At 46.1% G+C, this 19724-nt stretch overlaps 1 non-coding gene across 1 annotated transcript; it reads left to right on the top strand.

Annotated features, from left to right (window-relative positions):
- Positions 1 to 14162: 14162 nt before the first annotated feature.
- TRNAL-UAA (transfer RNA leucine (anticodon UAA)) lies at positions 14163 to 14245 on the top strand. Its single transcript has one exon. It is a non-coding gene; the product is annotated as a tRNA-Leu (tRNA).
- Positions 14246 to 19724: the final 5479 nt, after the last annotated feature.

Raw genomic sequence — 19724 nt, 5'->3', positions numbered from 1 at the left:
TAGCATCTGGCTGCTTGTTCCTTAATCCAAGAAGGAGTTTTTAAACACAGTAGGACTGGATGGTTTGGCTTATTCACAGTAGGGCTACAATGCCAGTTGCCATTAGATCTCTTGTTCAAATATGGCCTGGATTGCTAGCAAAGTTTTAACTGTTCTGTGGCCAGTGCTGAGGAGTTGCTGGGTTCAGGCTGTGTGTTGATGGGTGGATGTGCCTGTTCAGTGAACACATCCACACAAGGAGCATTTCCCATTGCCCTTTTTGTACCCTCCCCACTCTTAGTTTGTGCTATTTGCCAAAGACCAAGAAATGCACAGAGTGGACAAGGTCAAGCCCTTGCAGATGTCCTTGAAGTTTGAGGGATGCAGCCAGGAACTGGTGTGTCCTCCCTGTGAATCCAGAGGCAGACAGCATCCTGCCTCACTCATCCCTCTGCACATTCCCCTGTGGCCAGATGAGCAGAGCTGTCCTACTGCAAACCTTTCCATTTCCCTTGTGTAAAGCCCTCCTCCACAGCATTTTGGCTCTCCCATTGAGGCTACAAACTTCTCCTTCCTTGTGATAATCCTCACTGATGCCTTCCTGTGCTGTTGTCCTTCTGCTTTGTTGGTCCAGAGCTGGAGACAAGGCAGCCCAGCCAGCCTGCCTTAATTGGCTTTGGAAACACTGCTGGCTTGGTACCACTATTACCATCACCAGTATGAAAGTAGGGACGGCACATATGGGCTGTTAGCAAGCATGTTAATTATGGAGAGGTGCTGCATTACTTACTGTGGGCTAGACCTGCCCTCTGGCAAGTGGCACTGTCATCACTCTGTCCTCCCTGAAAACGTGTGCCACGGGCAGATCGCATCCTTCTGGGCCATATGGGCACCTGGGCCTGTGTGGGGAAGCTTTGTCCTTCTCTGGGACTGTATCTGACAGCAAAAGGCAGGGATACTTAGGGTAAGGCACTGGAAATCATCAGGGAGAGGAGCTCTGCTTGTCAAATGTTAGTGAGCATTTTAGAGGCAAAGCTGTTTTTTTCCTGTTTGTAATGATTCTAGTACAACTCAGGCTCAGACAGTATTTGCAAACCATGGGGAGAAAAAGATTTAAAAACAACAACAGAAGAGCATTAACAGGAAATAATCTCATCAGCCCCAACTCTCCAGCAGTGCTGAAGACAAGAAAATGATGCCTTTTTATTAGCCTTATTGTCTTTAATTAAAGCATTCAGCAGAACCCTCTGATAATGGACTGCAAGTGAGGTCGGCAGCATTTGTAATAACACAATGCAGAGTTCAATTAAGTTGCAGTTTTGTAGCTTTTCATCTCCAGTTTAAACAAGCTCATGATATATACAGAATGATTACCTTTGTGAGCCAGAGGAAAAGAGGGGGGGCACAGGGGTTTGGGAGACAAATCACTTGTTGCTGTATAACTGATGTTATAAACCCCCTCCATTTCCCCACAGCACTTCCACGTGTTCAGTCAGCTTGTAGGGCTGATTGTAATTTGGCTGCTATTCTGCAGCCATTAGGTATGGCTTTCTATACCACAGTTTCCTCTCTCTGTGGGTAACCACTGCAGGCTTCCTAAGCCTGAACCTAAAAAAAATATATATTTTGGTGGTTGCAGTAACTAAAGAACTCCAAACAAACAGGAGGATCAGAGATGGCAGAAGAAAAGGTCAGAGGTCCAGGTATAACCATTTGAGCTGAAAGACTGTGGATGATTGACAAGCAGTTGATATTTGCTGCTCCTTCTTTCCCCTGCTCTTTTGAATTATTGGTCATAAAACACCCTGCAGCCACACTCTTGCTGTGTCAGAGAGAGAGAAGCCAAGAAAGGACCCACATGGCTAACACTTAACTTTATCTTCACCATTAAGTAATGCTAAATTAGAATGAAATCACTCTGGTAATACAGGTGACAGCTATATGGAGACCAAATGAATTCCCTATGATCAGGGCTGTTAAAGAGGAACACGGGCAGAATTCATGATGATGGGACACTTACTGTGCATATAACTCATGTGCACACACAGGAAACTCATGGTAAATCTGGCTGGTGGTTTATGGCAGGCTTTATAAAAAAAAAAAAAAGTGGCTTTTAAAGGCTCTGCTCAGTTTCTCATGTCTCCAGCCCTGATGTAAATTTGCAATAACTGAATTGCACTGCTAACCTGTTACAGTGGGAAGGGATGTGAATGGGAAGCAGGGACTTTATTGAGGCTTCAGGAAGGGATTCTGGATGCTTCCATCTCCCATGCTGAGGCTGCCTGGGCTGTGCAGCCTTGTGCTGCCACCCAGAGATGGTTCTTCATGGCCTGGTACAGGAGGCATCAGCAGTGGGACTGTGCTCCATGGATGGCAGTGGCAGCTCACAGCAGCTCCCTGTGTACTGGCAAAGAGCTGAGTCTGTCCTGGGGTGCCTTTAGACAGGGATTGCCATGAAGATTGTGTGGGACTGTTTCTGGGACACTGATGGCTCCTGTTGATTGGTGTAGCCCTATATAAATGAGAGGACTGAACTGTGCTTGGTCTCCATCACAGCTGTCCTCACAGGCTGCTTCCATTGTGTGATAAAAAGTTTTTGGATAGATGTCTATGCCCAAAGAGCTTTAGCATGTGAGCTGTCCTTGCCAGGATGCTGGGGCCTGCCCTGGTGGTATTAATCAGTCTGCATTTATGGCACAAGAAAGTCCCTTCCTTGTGCTGATTGTTGTGCTGTGGTACCCCATGCTTTGTCACACAAGGACAGTACCCTCTGCATGCAGACACAAATTACAGCACAGTATAATTTTCTCTGCCTCCTTACATCCTGGTTATACCTGAATACAGTTATTTTTTTGTGTTTTTGCCATGTCTCACGCAGTGCAGCTATGTACTGTTAAACAGCTGTTCAGCTCCACCCTAGAAAAATAGCTTCAATAAAGTGCATTTCCCATACAGGTCATATATTGGTTAATCCATCCTTTTGGGAGAACTTCCAGACAGGAAATGTGGAGGCAGAGGAAGCTGTCCCAGTAGAGCACAACAACAGTTAAATTAAATCCAACCCTGGCTCTCACTACCTGCCATTGTTACTGAAATTAAAAGAGAAAGCAAAAGGGCTGAGCTGTACTGGGGCTGTGTCACTGCCACTGCTGAGTGCTCCATCTCACAGGGCAGCTGTTGGCATTTTTATCCTGGAGAAGGTGGATTGAATTTTATATGGCAACATCTTAACTTCTGTGATTCAACAACTGATATTTTTTTGTGTTCTTTGGCTAAAACAATAGGGCAGTGCCATACCTGTGCTGTATTCTAGTCAAGGTATAATAGATGGGTAAAGAGGGACACTAATGTGACCAGGGCCCTCCATTAATGATGTTAAATGAAACAGCAAAAGGGAAAAATGAAAACACATTGGAGCTATCTAGGAACAGAGCTGACCTCTGGTAGATTCTAGAATCAAAGAGGTACCAAAGGGGCTGCTCTGACTGCTCCCTCTTGCTCACACATTTCTCCAGACCCGTTTGGGCCATGGATATGACTTTGTGTGGTCATGGCAGGAATCACTTCAGTGCAGACCCAGTGTGTTGTGTGCTCCACATAGCTTTGCTGTTATTGCACCCTGACTGCTGCTGAGACAATTTCTTGCCTATTAAAATGCAGTTATGGCCTGGAAAGTGATAGTGTAAGAATGGCTTATCAGTGCTCCATAGCTATTTGCTCCAATCATCCGTACCAAAGGCCTGAGAATGCTCCCACAGAAGCCAATAAGACTTTTACCATTGACTTCAAAGGCAGCAGAGAGCAATTTAGCTGCTGCCACTAGACAAAGCAGGTTAGGCTACAGCTGGTACTTCCACAGCTAACTTGGCTCTGAAATCCTGACAATCTAAATGTATTTCTGCTACATGGGATGTTTAAAAATAGACAAGACAAAGTAGCGGGGAAAGCAGATTGCTGGGAATATTCCCTCCCTGGTAGGAGAAATGGACCAGCTGAAGCTAGCAGGGCTTTTCCATCTCCAATGTGTACGAGTCTATGATTTTTGTCAGCAAACTAAGCACTTCTGAGCCTGAGGCAGCACAGAAAGCCGCTAAAAGCAATTTAGAGGTGCTGGTATAATAATTTCTCAATCCAAGAGTAAATTCTGGTTTTGCATATATTGTAGGGCTCTGGAAGATTCCCCTGAATCCAGTAAAAAGCAGTGTCTTAAGTGGAGGTGATTCCATGGACAGGAAATGTAAGTCACAATATTGTGAAAGTCTTGAAAGGGCTGCTGTCCCTGCTGCCTCATGGGAGCCGGATATTGAGTGCACAGTGTTGGAGAAGATCAAAGAAACAGCTACAGCTAATAAATCACCAATAATGGGTGACTTTGCCTGCCCACATATAAGCAGGCCAACAATGTTTAGTGAATCAATGTCAATACTTTAAATTATCTTCAGAACAGTCACTTTGAAGGCATGAAAGACTATGGGTATTTTTAATTTTTTTAAATTTCATTTTAAGCAACATGGTAGTAGATCAGGTCAAGTAGCTCCCTACATATATAGGTCGTTGTCTAGCTGTTTGTCACCCTCATGGACTTCATCAAAACTTGGTCAGGAGCTCCAGTGTTTGGAAAGGAGAAGGTAAAAGAAACTGAAGAGTGAAAAACAAAGCTCCAAAGTCAAACTCTTCAGGTTATATATAAACACAGTTTACTCAGTCCATGTATATTTTCAGGGTACTGTGTGAGTGATAGAGGGAAGGGATGCATAAACTGGATGGGTACCATTTGCTAGAAGTGGAGCCAGATGGAGTATCCAGGAGAGAGGAGCACAGACAAGGGCAGGGCTCTGCTCTCTGCACTCTGTCTCCAATGTGGGATTATTCAGGCAGCAGAATGCCCTGGTTGAAAGCTGGAAGTGCCTCATCATTTCAGCAGGAGATTGCAGAGCAGCCCCTGCCCAGCCCTTCTCCTGCAGTCTGGGTTGGAGACTCACCCTTGTGGGAGACGGACCAGGGCACCCACCTCAGCTCCTCAAAACGCTCTGCTGATGCACTGAAGTGGACTCCACACAAGCCTGAGTGTTTCATTAGCCAGGTTTTCCAGCTGGGAGGAGAGGCTCTGATTGCATTGACCTTAATGGGAAATTAGAGCTGTTTAAGCAGGTAACAGGCAGACAGCTGGGTGCAGCCATGCGCTGGAGGCGTTTGTCTCTATTTGCAGACAAGCTGTGTGTGTGTTTCCGTTTTGCTCAACTTTTGCTGCTTGTTTATTTAGTTAATAAGAGATAGCAATCTGCCTCATGGAGCCGTGCAAACAGCAGAGCAGAGTGCTGAAAGAAGGGCTTTTGTTCAACACTTGCTGGCCTTATGGCACCAGTTGTGTTTCACCTGCCAGGCAAGAGAGCTGGAGGGAGATAGCTGCATCTAACAGAGCTTTCCCCCCTGGTGGAGCATGTCCTGTCTTTCTCCATGACTGTGGGTACCAGACTGCTGTGTTCCCATCCCTGTGCTGGCCTTAGGCACTAGTGAGAGACTGGGCAGTGTGTCACCACCTCCCTGCTTCTCACATCCAGCTCAATGTGGTTGTACAGGAGTTGCCAAAATTTTGGGTGGCTGTCCCTCAACAGATAGATAGGAGGACATGACCAGACCCTCCTGTCCATGTTAGTGCTTTAGAGAAAGAAAGCAGAAAGAAGGCAGCATGGACAGCTGCTACAAAACTTCTCTCTCATCCATCTCCACAGGAGGATTAATGTTGCATTTCAAGACAATGCTCTGCCACTGGCTTGTCCTCTGTTTCTGCATCCAGCAGTCCTGTCTGAGATTTTGAGCACTAGTCTTGCAGCCTCCTGCTTTTATCCATCAACCTTAAGTGTCCCAGATGCTGCTAAGGACTGAAACACAGCTGCTGCCTTCTTGAGTTACCAATCTTCCCCTCTGGTGTTGGTGAGGTGTTCGCCAGCATCACCAGCTGTCCTGCCAAGGATGGGTGCTGCAGGCTTTTAGTGAACTAGAGTTGGACTGAGATGCATGAACTCCTTTTAGGGGATCATCAGGCAGGCAAGAGATTAAGCCCTGTATTTCAGGCATATGTTAAAGGACTCTGACTGTGCTTTCTCACTCTGATGTCTTTGTCTCATCCCATGCCTCTGCTGCCCACGTTTCTCAGTGTGCTCTTTGGATGTCTGAATTGCTGGCCTAGGTGTATGATTTCTAGCACTGTCTCCAGAAACATTCTTTTTACAGAGCAGGTGTTTTCACACCTGTGTTTACTTTCCCCATGCCTTCACTGCTCATATCTGGACCATTTCTTTCCCCATTGCTCTGAGTATTTTCCTGCAGTGTGAGGGGCTTGAATAGTAAATGAAAGAGAGGGAATCTCCCAGGGAGCTCTCTGAAATTAGCCAGGGAAGGCAGTGGCAAACATTTCCCAGCAGGCCTTGACCCAGAGACTGCTGGAGGCAGCAAAAGTCCCCAGAAAAGACTCTCTGCAATTTTCAGACTGGGTCCCAGCTGAGTAGGGAAAGCTTTAGGGAGCCCAGCCCCTCGTGCTGGGTGCTGTAGGGACACAAGACAGGACAGAACGTGCACACACATCCACACATCCTTTCTTGCATGTGTATACATTAAATCAGTTGCCTTTGGATCTTCAGTTAACTCTGTTCTGTATTGGCTGGTCCTCTTGGAACACGAATGAACACACACTACCTAGTTTATCCTGTGCTCAGCTGCTAATTAGGAGCTTTTTAGGACATACAATTGAGGTGTTACCAATTAAGTCAATTGTGGACCAAGACCAAAGCTGCTATTTGCTTTGTCATAGCTATTGAAAGCCAAATAAACAAATAGTGTCTTTAGAGTCTTTCCCCTGCGCTTTAACACAGCTGTTCAGCAAAATAATAATAATTTCTTTGTCTACTTTCCAAAACTTTATGTTTAAAGGAGATCATAAAAAATCTTCACATGGCTTACTTTGCCTAATTGTTACAAACTCAGGCTGTAAATCCCAGAAGAAAGAATATATCTTACTTTTAAAAAAACCCAAACACACAAGAAAATCCAACCTAAAAGAAGCAAATGAAGAATGAAATATGCTAGAGTTTGTCTGACTGTTGTTTATGATTGGAAGTTCTGAAAAAAACCATTGGAGAGAAGTGCTTGATATTCAGAGGGGCTGCAGTATTCATTTCACTGTGGCTCTTATAAAACCCAGTTAAAAAAAAACAAACCTCATAGTTGCAACAAATTAGCATAAATTTGAAGAACTACTTTTTTTTTCTGTCTTTTTAACTCCAGAAGTTTGTTTTCCAGTTTCCCAAGAAGCCACCAGCCACGTGTTTTGAGATAAGTTACTTACTGTTGTACACTCTCCTGGTGGCCAGTTCCTCTTGGAGATCTCCTTGCTCCTCAAATGCCTCTATCCCATGAGAGGAGCAAAGGATGGGAAGGACAGGAGCCAGCTGATGGGAATAAAATGGATCAGGAAAAGCAAAATTAAAGGTGTCAAATGCCAGACTGATGACTGACTGTGGATCTGAAGCTGTTGAACTTCACAGGTTTGCCCTCCTCTTTCACAAGCCTCTTTTCCTTTGCCTTGGTAGCATGAACATGAGTCATGAAGCAACTAATGGAAACAGAAATGGTTGTGGTGTCCCCTGGCATGCAGGGGTGAGCCCACAGAATCAGGTGAGTGCTCAGCCTTCAGCAGTTCCCTTCAAAGGTCACATCTAATTAGGACAATCCTGAATTTTGACATTATTGATGTTTTTAGCAAGTTGGTGTCTTCCAAGGCTGCAAAGAAGTCCAGCTGGGAACCCATATGGAGAAAAATATATATATTCCAAAAAATTATTATCCCTAGAAAACTTTTTGTATGTACTATGTGTGAGCTCACTCTATACACCTACTCTTCTCCACAACCTGATTTTAGACATTGCATGACAGATAGCAGATATCTGTCAGCATTTTAATATTTCTACTTGGAATCCACTGTAAGGAAAGTGATGCTCTCTTGCAGAGAAAAATATTGTCCTGGTCTTCCTTTAACTTTCTGGTCACCCACAGGAATCTGAGTCTCAGTATCAGTGATTTCCACATTGCTTTCATGGGTGGCAGATCAAATTCACTCTAATCTGATTATTTACTGGAAAACACAATGCAGGTGCTTGGAGATTATCACCAGTGAGTTCTTTTAACACCCTGGCAGTGGCAGTACTTGGGCATAGTCCAAGATTCAGTGTTGTGTCAGTTTGAGTTCTAACTTTAAAACAATTTAATTTAGCAGAGCAGATATCTGTCCAGTTACTTCAGCACAGATGGTGGGGAAAAAAGTTATAAAGGTATTGGGATGCTGCCTGAGGTAGGTACCCATATCCCCAGAAACACAGACTGGGTGAAGCAGACAGATATTTTTCTTCTTTCAGCTGTAATATAAGCAGAATAATGGTGGTTACGGGGGTGAATCCTGGCCCCAGGAATGCCTGATCCTTATTGAGGTGAAGCTGCAGCTATAGATAGGCACATACACGGTAGCCCACCCAGGGGTGGTAAATGGATGGCAAAACTGCATTTTAAGCCTCGTTCAAGGTTGCTGCTGGGGAGAGGCATTGCCAGCACTGCCTGAGCAAGGGCCTGCATCTCATCCCATGCCAGTGCAGGCATGAACTGGTGTGCTCCAGGCTGCCCACAGCTGAGGGTGGGTGCCCCAGCCCACCAGAGATGCTGCTACACTGCCAGCTGGGTGCTCTCTGCCACAAAACGGCATCCCCTCACTTCCCACATCCATCCACTTGTCAGGAGCAGGCTCATTTTAACACTGTGGATTCTAAATTTTCTCTGATGTAATTATTGTTTGACACTGCAGCCTTTCCAAGCACCTTATATAAGGAAAAAGGGAGAATTAAATATGAGAAGCCTAAAAATAAAACTATTAAAAGGAGGAAGAAGCTGTTTTGTGAACAGCAGGAATGATGTGGTGCCTCTGGGAGATGGTACGTGGAGCCAAAGGAGATGTTCTGCTTTTAGGCAATCCCTTTTATTGTATTTCAGTGAAGTTCTGCACTTTTCTGAAGTTCTTAGGTGCAGGGCTTTTAGAAATGAGTCTGTTATTTCTCTTTGCTCTTGCAAAAACCATGACTTTCATACCATTTCCCAAGTCAATCTTCTTGAACAGACTGCAGCCAAAATTTCCCTTCCCTAATTAACCCAGAATGGTTTTTGAAGAAGTTTTAGCCGCAGAGAACATCAAATTTAGCTCTTAGCCTGGAGCCAAGCTCTGGGCTAAAGAACACATGTCATTTTAGGAATTCATGCAGATGCACCTTGACATCTGGGATGTGATCTGTCGCCTGCACGCTTCCCTGCTGAGCTAACAAGCAGGAGTGGGCACTGCTGATGCTGCAGGTGGAGAGCAAAAGGTTCTTCCCGTTCATTCCAGCACTTTTGTCCAAGGTATGTGAATAATTGCAGGAGACTTTTTTGACAAATGTGAGCCTCTTCTACTGGTGTTTGTCCACATGTAACTCAGTCACCTCATTTTCCCCTCTGGGTTGATTCAGAGGAGAGCTGCTGCAATATTTCCTAAGTTATGGTCCCGGAAGGGATGGAGTTCTCCACTGAGCTGTTGTTTACCAGAGCTAAGTCCTGTGTCATGGGAAAAGGCAGCCAAAAGTAAGTTACACATTGTTTTTTATTGTGTGATTTTGGAATGCCCCTACAGAGCCTGGTTCACACACATCTGGTGATCAATGCATGCTGAAATGCAGGCATGGAGAGTGGGGCTGGGAGGGATCATGTGCCTCAAGTCAGGACTGGTTGAGTTTCTCTCTCTGCAGTTACAAACTGACTGACTGCATTGGGCAAGAACAGATGAACATGCAGCAAATGTCTTATTTGCATCAGGTCCTTTTATGACTTCATGGTTTGGGCACTCAGCATCTGAGGCATCAGTACCACAGCACTGTGATTCTTGACGTGTTCTTGAGCTTTCCCTTCTGCAAAGCTGTGACTCATTTTCTGTGTTTGGAAGACACGTGGAAGGAAGAGATGTGTCCATGATGGTATTTTTCACAAGATCTAATTCACACTGAAAAAAGGTAAATTCTTGATGAACTACTTGTGCATCCTGTCCAGAACATCGTTAGGAATAGTTGAATATGGGTGGTTGATGACTTTGAAATGGTGAACCATCACCATTCATTCCTGACATCTCCTTACGAGCCCACTCAGAATCAAAGCAGAAACAGTGACGCAAAGCCAGGCTACTTTGAACCTTCAAGATTAAGTTTTTGAGAAACTGTCTGTTGTCCAAGAAATATTTGCAGAAAATAACTAGGAGAATAATTTAGACTAGAGATACCTTGTGGAAAATTGTAAACATCTGGGAAACCATTCCTGAGAAGGAGAAAGTAGGCAAATCTGTTATTGTCTGTGACTTAATACTTTAGCTCTGGTAGCTGCATTGCTTTTGGTTTGATGGGGTTTTGTTGGTTTTTTGAAAGAATTTAAAAAGAAGACATATTTTCCCTCTGGGATAAATAACCTCCCGTAATTGCACAACTCCACTGGTTTTTAATCAAGTCTGTGTGCCCATAGTAAGTGGTCTTTGGTTTTCTGGCCAAACACCAGTATTTGCAAGCTACATGGAAAACCTTTCCTCTGGAGCTACACAGCACACCATAAGGTTTGTAGTTCCACAGGGGCTGATTTGTGCCAACCAGCAGCAGGGCATGATGTCAAATTCTGCAGAGTATAAGCCTTTACCCATAGCAGTACAACATGAATTTTCTAGCCATCCTATAAAGAATCCCTGTGAATACAAAGAAAGGCTGGCTAGGTTTCCTGAATTGCCTCTCAAGAGGGAGGAAAGACAGGGAGCAAGAGTGATCTTCTGTGCTAGCTTGCCTGTTTGTTCTTAAACCTACTGAGGCCCAGTTAAGTAGTAATGCTGTTCAACTCTTCTTTTTGTCAATGAACTCCAGCTACTCTCAAAATGTGGTAGTTCCCAGACACGAGGGACATCAGTAGTGTGTTTTAAATCTGAAAAAGTCCTAAGAGCTTCCCCATTGATTTCTACATGGACACAGCTATAAGCAGCATGAAGTTTCCCCCCAAGCCTATGGCACAAGGTGGAGCCAAGCTGTCATCTCATGCTTAACCTAAGATGACCCTGGCGGGGCTGCCAAAACTTCAGGTCAAAGAGCTCCAAAGGGAGCACAGTGCTGAGTTGCTTTCATAGCAGGGGAAGGGCACAGAGGAGAACAGATGAGAATGCTGTCCCACTTTTTCCCTTTTCCAACTAATTTCTAAAGCAATGATATTGAGAATATTTTTGCCCCCACGTTAATAAAATTGAGCAGTTTCAGCCTGAAATCCCTCAAAGTGTCATTTTTTACTCTACTTTGCTCTTAACTTTAAGGCTTTGGATTTTTTTATTAATTACCCATCAACCACTCTTCAGCTGCAGTATTAGCATGTGGGACAAAGTTGCCTCCAGAGGCTATTTAAATTAAACACAGACCTACTGAATAGACACAAAGTGCCAGAAGATCTTCTTTGGAGGGAGAACAGGGGAGAAACAACTTTCCAGTTAACATTACCAATGTGTTTCTGAACTGAAGGATGACACCTTTCTGACTTGAGGACATTATTGTCTTTCTCTGGCAGAACATGTGTTCTGAAAGCCTATAGCTGCTGTGTCATCTTCCAGCTGACATTTCGTGGGGACACTGCAAGCAAGGTACAGCCAGCCTGGCTTGGGATTGCACAGGAGACGTCCAAGACAGTACATGTAATTCAGCTGATATTACAACCCTGCCAGAGGCAAGACTGACTCCAGACCCAGCCAGGGCTCTGTGCAGGTTTGCAGGAGAAGCCAACCAACCTTGTGGATGATGCACAGCCAGGGCAGACCCTGGGAAGGAGCTGAATTTCTAAATACTGGCAGGTTGTGCCTGTGACCCCCTTGGATATGTGTCATGGTAAGTTTGAACCAGGGAAGCTGAGCTGTCCCCACTCCAGGTCCTCGGTAGGCTGTATGAGGAGATTGAAGGCTGGGCAAGAACAGGCTCATATCTCATTGTCCCGTACCTCGTGCAACCATCCCTGCACCAGCAGAAACACCAACCAAAAACAGGGCTCTGGAAAGGCTGAAAAGGCTCAGGGGCTTTGGAGGAAGGGCAGTCAGTGCCCAGCAGCAGGTCTGTGCTCAGGCTGGTCCCTTCCCAGTTTGACTGTGTGGCTGTCTCCCAGTTCAGCACAATGGATGGGCTCAGCTCCTCAAATGGGTACAAATGGGCTGTTGGCCAGGCACTGGAGGCTGTTCCAACACAAGGATTTATGGTGAGCTCTGGGAGGCTTGGAGGGGGTTGTGTCTGGCCCCTGGAGAGAGCAGCAGATGCATTGTGCAGCCCTGCTGTTCTGGGCCAGCATCTCCCTTCCCTGCCTGCGCTGGATGGATGCCATGGAGCGGGAAGCATCAGTCAAGCCTGCTCTCTCACACATCCATACCACTCCCTCCCTCCATGCATGCATTAAACCTTCACTGGAGCAGAATTCCACCGCTTTATTCATCCCTTGGGCTGCCAATTCAAGTAGCATTTCCCAGTCTGGACTCAAGAGGTTAAGGTGGGTTTCTAACTTCAAAGCTGGGCTCTTTGGGGATCTCAGCAGTGTGGGTTATGGACATCCTCACAGGCAGGTCCCTTCTCTCCATGCTGTGAAGAGCAGATGTGGCATAAAAACTTCCTTTTTGGGAGGGCATGATTAATCTTTGCTTCTTGGAGGATGACAAATATATTATATTCGCTGACATGCACACGCATTCTCCTCTGCTGACGGGTGACCCCTGTCTTAATGCCAAGCGTGTGAGATCCAGCTCTGTAAACGAAGAGGAGAGCTTTGCAAGCTCATTAATGCTTTGAAGTCGCTCATTAGCAGCAGATTCCTCGGGAGCTGGCGAGCACAACACCCTTTGTGAGCATGACTTCATTTGATATTAATGTGGGTGTTGCAGCTGGAGGCATCCAGGGATGCTGTGCTGTGATTCTGCACACACAGACCAGCACGGCAGATTGCTGTGGCTGTAATCAACAGGGTAAAAAGGGAAAGTTTCTGTCCCCTCTTGTGAGTTTTCCTCCTGCTGTTAGCATATGAATAGGCTGACCCAGTCCTCTGCTGAGCCAAGGACATGCAGCACTCCCTCATGAGATGTCTGGAATATTGCTGCTGTGTACCTGTGAATGATGTCTGGAGGCCAGGGTGACCCCCCAGACTGAGGAGTTCTCTGTCACCCTCTTTTGAGGCTGGGAAATATCCCTTTTTGGTGCCCCTTACCTTTCCATCAGCCCTCCATGTGGTTCAACTACCCCGGGGCACAGCAATGAGCAGCCCCTATGAAAGAAAGAAGAAAATTACTCTCACCCTGAAGCAGGACAGGACCAGGACAGCCTGGCTGAGAGTACCTCCAGCAGACAGAATGCTCTGGTGAAAGGGCTTGGCAGGGTTTCTCTGTGCTAACATCCCTGTGGGAAGATGCGGGCCTGAGAAGATTGAGGATGGCTGAATTCAGGAACAGAAGATATCAGGCTTCTGTGGCTTAAGGGCTACAGATCTCCTGCACATGGGCAGCAAGGGGTTGTGGGTTTGATTCCTGTGAGGTTCATTAGTGGTGTCTGAGTTTTTTTCTTCTCTCTAGACTATACGAACAAAGCTGCACCTCATCCCAAAGGAAAAATAAAGCCCTTCCTGTACCACTGTCTGTCCCAGGTAAATGCACTAGCAGAGTACCTTATGCAGACAGGAGGGGGTAAGGAGTGGCACCTGGGCTGCAGAGCCAGGGCTGTACCTGTGTCTGGCTGTCACAGCTGCTCCCTTCCCCTGAGGACCCAGTGGGGTCAGGAGAGACCTCCCAGAGATGTCCTTCCTGCTCCAAGGTCCCTGTTGGCATCACCAGCAGTCACTGTGGTTCTTTCATGAGGATCTAGGGTGCACAGTGAGACTGTGCCATTCTTCATGGCCCATGGGACCTGCTCTCTCCTAATGAGATGTTCCATCAGTTGCTGGAGACATTAAAGAAAGCAGTGAGGAGGGAATGGTGTCACTGGGCTTGGGAATTGTCCTGGATTGGGACCCTGAGTGCTTGGTGAGGTGTGAGCTCTCAGGGAGGAGCTGGTGGGCCAGGGGATAGGCCAAAGTCCACCAGGATGGCCGAGTGGTGAAGGCGTTGGACTTAAGATCCAATGGGTGCATGCCCGCGTGGGTTCGAGCCCCACTTCTGGTAGGAGCCTCCTTTTCCTCCTGGTCCAAGGTTCCCAGCCCAGCTTTTGGAGCATCACTTCAGAGCAGGGGTGGGATCCTTTCAGGGCATCACTCCAGAGCAGGGATGGGATCCTTTTGGAGCATCACTCCAGAGCAGGGATGGGATCTCTGTCCCTGTGCCTGGGGAGCTGAGGCCATTCCATGCTCCAGTGTGAGGACCCTGGTGGGACTGGGCCTCCCTGACATCCAGGCTGAATATGTACAGAGGCACAAGGCAGTCCCTCTGTCACACAGGCTGTGGATCTCCTCTTCCATGCAGGGAGTGCTGAGACAGTCATAGGCTTGAATCCCACATGCTCCCAAAATAGTGACTTGTTTTTCCTGTGGCAGAAATAGAAAAACCTGACTACCCAGAAGGGGGAAAAAAAGGTGTTGAGCACTAAATATTTCGGGCAAGTCACAAGGGGAAACCAGTGAGAACAAGTGGGTTCAGGGAAACAGGTTTGGGGTTTGTGGAGTCTGTTCCTTTTATCAGCCCTGCCCCATTACCCCAGACCCATTGCAGACTCACCCAAAGCAAAATTTGGCACTATCTGAGGAAGTTTGGCAGTGTCACAACCCCCTGGAAGAAGCCAGCATGGCAGGATGTTGTTCCTCATGCTGCTGGTTAGGTTTGGGAAATGCCTGAGGAGCTGAGAGCTGCTCCTCTGCTGCACAGGGTCACTGTGCCGTGCTCTGTTTTGTGTCAGTGCCTCCAAATGCTCACGAGGCTTTTGCTCCCTTCCTTGTGTGCATGGATGGGCAGCAGATATTTCCCCCAGCAGAGGGTGAGGCTGCTGGACTCACAGAGATGCTGTCAGGTTTTCATTTGGCTGCTTTGCTCCAGCCCGAGGCCAATCGGAAATGTCCTACTGCTGGGACATGATTTGAAGTGATGGTGTTAATTTGGTTAATTAGGATTCCTGGGAAGCGTGCACTTCTTGCAAATCAGCTTACCATTGTAGTATCACTGCAAAGAGTTATTTGCTGGTGCATGGGGTTATGTATGAATTTATGATTATGATGTAGGACCATTAATTTCATGTTTGTGGCAGATGATACAGCTCAATTAAAAGTTGCACGTTGAGATCTTTGGCTCTCTCTGATACGTGAGAATCAGAAGGTGGCCTCCAGGAAGTCTTAAAGGGCCTTATGAGTGGCCGTATAACAAATGGGGCAAGACCCAGAGGAGAGGACAGGGGAGGAATTACTCTGCTCCTCTCCCATTTGATTAGTGCCGGGAGGGAAATTTTGTGCGTATCTGCTATAGTTGACTTGTTGCAACTAACCTCAGTCATTAAGTGATGCAAAGAATGACAAACACATCTCTGAGATATCCCAGGGGGTCTCAGCAGCGCTGTGGGTCAAGTCCTTTGCCTCTGCTGGCTTGGAGTCAGGCTCCTGTCTAGTTCATGTGTCAAAGGCATTTGGTGGCCTCGGCTGAGCTCAAAACTGAAATCTCCTCATTTAAGCTTCTCTGTTGATCCATATTCTCAGAGAGCTTGTGTTTTTACTGCCCAAGGGGCGCGGGTTCTGTGTATTTCAGATCCCTTGAGGGTGCTTATCCACTTTACAAAACTGTTGGGCAGACAGAGCATCATCTGGGGGCACCAGGAGCTGAGTTAACAGCCTTTGCATGGCAAAGCCCACCAGAGTGAAGGGATGGCTGGGGCCAAATGTTAATATGAGTCAGGACTGAGAGCAAATGACAGACCCCTGTAAGAGTCTGGGGCTGGAGATTTGGGGATTGGATCAGCAACCAGTCCAGTGACCAGGGTAGGGGAAGGCTGTGGGGACTGATAAGTGAACTGCCTTACACAAGGCCACAGCTTTTCCCCTTCTCACCCCACATCCTCCAAGGGTCTGGCAGACCTAAAAAAAGAGCAGCTTGTTCAAAAGCCATTTCCATGCATCATATTTATTGAGACAGTTACTGCAGGTTAAATATCAATAGTTTATTGCAAATATATTTATTATAGATTAACTATGCAGCATCTGCATCAGTTATGTTGTGGTTAAAAGTAAGCCTCAGTGAAAGGGTTTTAATAACGAATTTGTCTTGAAGAAGTGTATAATAAGTATCTTTAGCAATCTTATTCTCAATTTCATATGACAGTTTTATGTTCAATAAATACCCAGAGATTATTAAAAACATATTTATCAAAGATTAACAGTGATAAAACAGATACAAATCTAAGCTGTTAAGCTCAATATGCATACTTATAATAATCAATTCCTATATTAAACCACAATAATAGCTTTGTTTAATCTAAATGAAATGGGTTTTTTGATCTTTGTAAGTCTGTGTTTTGCTGTGTGGTCTTGGTTGCAGGTCTTAGATAGATCCTGGGACATTTGGGCATCAACTAAATAAAATACTTAGGTAAAAGCAAAACAGTCCTGGAATAAGGCAGGCTGTTTCAGGAACAGGGAGCCAGATCTTCAAAGGATGTAGGTCAAAGCCAGCCCACAGACAGCAGAGCAGCTAGTTTAGCTTACCTCCACTCCATATCCCCGAGAATCCCCATATTCAGTCTACCCTAGAGCTCATACCACCACCTGCAACCGCAGCATTTCCAGGGCTGGGGGTCCAGAGCAGCACCCCTCCACTTTACAAGCACAGATGCACCCACAGTTTTGGATATTGAAAGCTGCCACCTGCCTTGCATCCTGTTGTTACCAGCACTTGGAGGCAGAGTGCTAAAATGAGCTAACTGTTTGGGGGATAAACAAAATGTTATTGTTTTAATGTTGCATAACTGCTGTTCTAATTGCTGGCTGCTGAGTATTGAGGGCTGGTACCTGTGCCTCTCCCTGTGCCTCTGCCTGCACTTGCCTGCAGGTGCTGTTAGCCCTGTCCCAGATGCTCTCTGACTGTGAAGTGTCATGGGCTCCTTGGGTGCATTGTGGAGCATTGGTGGCCTTTGGACCAGGGGAGGATTTAGATTCCTGACTCCTTCTGAGAGCTGGCTGGAAACTCCACAAGGCATCTCCCAGCTGGTCTGGATGCAGTGTCCCATCCCAACATGTGGGAGTGGTTTAATCTTATGTGTGAACTTGCACCTGTACATCAGTGGAGCTAAGTGCCAAATCCAGATGAGGAAGGGAATCAGAGGAACCCAAATTTGAGGGAAACACTGTGTGTCTAAAATGTGAGCTGTGCCATGACACAAGAGGGATGTGGTGCTTTCCTTATACATTGAGAGGTGTCTGCCTCTTGTGATTACAGGATTTCAGAAAACAATCTGAGAGGGATGGACAACTCCCCCACTGCTGCTCAGCAGTATCTCAGCTACAGAGTGATTTTCCACCACTGAATTGTCTGTTGATTTCTTTTCTTTAGGAGTTTGAAAACCAGGCTCAGGCACTGCTGTAAAGGATGCTACTTCTCCATGTTAGAGGCTATGGAGCAGTTCTGTAGAATCAGGTGTGGGCATGAGGCTGCCAGGAAACTCTTCAAAGGCAGAGCAGAGTCAGGAGATGATGAAGGCAGCTGGGCAGCCTTTTGGGGATGGACAGACCTGTTGGAGAGGTGGTGGCTGAGGAGCAGCAGGGAGCTTCTGGCCTGTATCAGCCGCTTGGTGCATGGAGCTATGTGTGCTATGTGTATCCCTCTCTATCTCCTGGTGTGGGAGTCCCATCTGTGCTTGTGGCACAGTGTATGGAGCATTGTGTCTGCTTTGAGGGATGTGTGTGACTCAAAAGATGGCCCGTATGACCAGGCAAGATCTTTCTGTGCTTTCTGGGCAAGGACAGTGCTGACTCCATGGGATGCTGTAGGGATCCATCATCATATTTTGTCAAGGTCTGGTCTGCACTGTGACCATCTGTGTCAGGAGTCTCTGGCTTTGCTTTTTGGCCCATCTGTGAAACGTGACCTGAGCAGCTTAGAGGCTCTGTGTGTCCCTGGTGCAACCTCTGTGAACATCAGAACAGTTATTTCTGATTATATCCTGAATGAATTTGTCTCCTGCATTTGTTCCTCATCCAAACATTCCCAGTGGAGGATGCTGAGCTGGTGTGGCAGAGTTTCACATCTTAGCAATGGGCTGCAATTACAGAGGTGGCCAGAAAAAAAAAGACAAGCAGGCATGCACCACTGCCTTTAATAGAAGGCAATGATTCTTGTGGGCTCCAGAGTAACATGAGAGATATGGTTTTAATAAATTAGCAGCCTACAAGTAACAATCTCAAGCAATTAAACACTGAAATGAAGGTGTGCACTATGAATGTATTCTGGAGTAGACAAGGGGGTGGCAAGGACAGTTTTTGAGCAGTGGAGAAGGCAAAAGTATAACAAAAAATTCCCCAGAGAGCGTAGGAGAGCTCTTCTCCCCCTCTCATTTCTATTGTGCATGCATGTGGAAGTCTCATCTTGCTCCCCATCACCCCTCCTTCCTCCTCTGGCTCCCAGGGACCTGATTTGGAGCCTCCCTGAGCTCATTCAAGTCTCCATCTTCATTATCACCCTTGTGCCTGCTCTCACTCCTGCAGGTAAGGAAATTCCCCTGATGGGGAAGGGATGGTTGGAGGGAAACATGGGAAGTAACTGGGAATAGTGGAGATAGCTGTGAGCTGAGGAGGGGAACAAAAAAATATGAAATAAAACTGTTAAGCTCCTTGTCTTATATTAATAGCCTGTATGGAATACTCTTTGCCATAGAATTGAATTTATTTCCATTTAAAGGCTGTTCTTCTCAATCAATGCTGCTAATAAATAGCTGCTGATGGCCATGACCCCCTGGGCTGAGGGAAGAATTTATCTTCTGAGCCAATTAAAGGAATTGAACAATTCCTTTTTAATAATACTATGGTTTTTAATAGAAGAAAAAAAAAAAAAAAAGCAAAACAAACCATTTACAAACCCAACAGGAGAGGGAAAGAAATCCTTCCCCTGAGCCTTGCAGGAAAGGGTCAGGCAGGCTTTGCCAGGGTCAGGATTAGATGCTTTAACTTGTCTTGTGAAATTGGAAGGGGAAATAGAGTGTTTCCTGTGAAATCACAGGAATGCTTTTCTTTTCTGATGTCTTAAAAGAAACCCAACAACAACAACAACAAAAAAACAACCAGAAATCAAAAAGCATAATCGCAAATTATGTTCCCTTGTTTACAGAGCTGTAAAAGTCTTAAAAAGGAGATATCAGTGAACTTCTCTAGCCTGGTGGGAGAGAAGGACAGGTGGGGCCAGCTGTGATGCCTCTTGCATTGCTGTGATGGGCAGGACAGTCCTCTCCACATTGGGAATTATCTGGGTGCCCCATGGGCACAAAGGCAGGAGGCCAGGGAAGCAGAACATTTCACCTCAGGCACTTCCACACTCATGGGGGTAAGGCAAGGCTGGCCTCTCCATAGCTATTTATAAGACTCACATCACATTTTTAATGCCAAAATTTTAGTGCCAAAAATCCCCACTTGTGCATTTCCTCTCGTGGGATCATCCTGTGAGACACGAGGGCTCCCAC

The sequence above is a fragment of the Melospiza georgiana genome, chromosome 11 (genome assembly GCF_028018845.1).
Source record: "Melospiza georgiana isolate bMelGeo1 chromosome 11, bMelGeo1.pri, whole genome shotgun sequence".
NCBI classification, from domain to species: domain Eukaryota; kingdom Metazoa; phylum Chordata; class Aves; order Passeriformes; family Passerellidae; genus Melospiza; species Melospiza georgiana.
This window is presented reverse-complemented; position numbering and strand designations above follow the sequence as displayed.